The sequence below is a fragment of the Tamandua tetradactyla genome, chromosome 12 (genome assembly GCF_023851605.1).
Source record: "Tamandua tetradactyla isolate mTamTet1 chromosome 12, mTamTet1.pri, whole genome shotgun sequence".
Lineage (NCBI taxonomy): Eukaryota > Metazoa > Chordata > Mammalia > Pilosa > Myrmecophagidae > Tamandua > Tamandua tetradactyla.
Genome location: NC_135338.1, coordinates 84,737,599 through 84,739,010, shown reverse-complemented (window position 1 = coordinate 84,739,010; position 1,412 = coordinate 84,737,599).

Sequence of the window (1,412 nt, the reverse complement as noted above, 5' to 3'; positions counted from 1 at the left end):
TGAACGTGCTTTTGGGGGGTACATACAGCTTCAAACCACACTTCATCCTCAAAGACATGTTCTTTCTATATGCAATATACATTCATCCCACCACAGTATCTCAAAAGCCATTTCAGAAGCAATGCTAAGTATAATTTCTCATCAAAACTGGTTATGGGTGTGGTCTGTCCTGGGGCAGAATTCCCATCTGTGGACCTGTGAAACCTAGAGAACAAGTTATCTGCTTCCAATATACAATGGAGGTAACAGGCATAAGACAAACATTCCCATTCCAATAGAGAGAAATTGGGAAAAAAAAATAATAATAAAAACAAAAACAGGGGTATGGGTCCCAAACAATTCCAAATCCCAACAGGGCAAACTTAGATTTCAAGGTCTGAGAATCATCTATGGAAGAATGTTTTTTTTCCCTCTGGGCCTGAAGGAGTAGCAGCCCCACCCCTTCTAAGGGCTTGCCCAGTGGCCATGCTCTCCCCAAATTCTGGGGACTTGAATTTGGCATCCTCTCCAAGCATCAGTATGGCAACCACGTTGTCTGCAAACCCCAGGGCATAGCCTCCACCATCTCTGACCACTAAGGTGGCAGCACTCTTCCTGGACAACAGGGCAGAAGGCCTGCCTCTCCACACCCAGGGGTGGACCAGCCCTTTCCAGACACTGGTGGGCTCACTCTCTGCCCAAGAAGATGTCTCCAGTTCAGACTGCAACTTCCATGGTTCTTCCCTTGAAATTATTCTTCAATTTGGTTTTTCTCTGTCCTTTTTAGTCCAGGCTGCTAGTAGTTCTGCTCATACAAGTCTTAAAAAAACCTATCAGTTTTGCATGTTATACCCAGCTCCAAACCATGAGACAAAATAACTTTCCTCAGATCCTTCCTGGATAACTGCACCTGGTTGACTTGATCCATGTTCAGCTAAACCCCTCACATGGAGCACTGTCCTCTGGGGACTCACTTTCCAGAAGCTTAGAATGTTTCAAGCCATCAATTTCTGGTTTCTTTCTGCCCAGGACTTCAGTTCTCAGCTTTCTCTTTCCTCTCACATTTTATTAAGCTGCAAGAAGACACCAGGCTGTACTTTCCACATTTAGCTTGGAAATTTCCCCAGGTAAATATCCAAGTTCACTGCTTTCAAGTTCTGCTTTCCATCTAACACCAGAACTCAATTTCACCAAGTTCTCCTGCCACTTTAAAACAAGGTTTGCCTTTTCTCCAGTTTCTAATAACATGCTTATTTCCCACTAAGGCCTCACCAGAAGTACCTTTAACATCCAAACTTCCACTAACAGTCTCTTCAAACAATTTAGGTCTTTTCTATCAAGCACTTCTCAATTCTTCCAGCCTCTACCCATTACCCAATTCCAAAACTGTTTCCACATTTTTGGTATTTGCAATGCAACACCCATTCTGATAC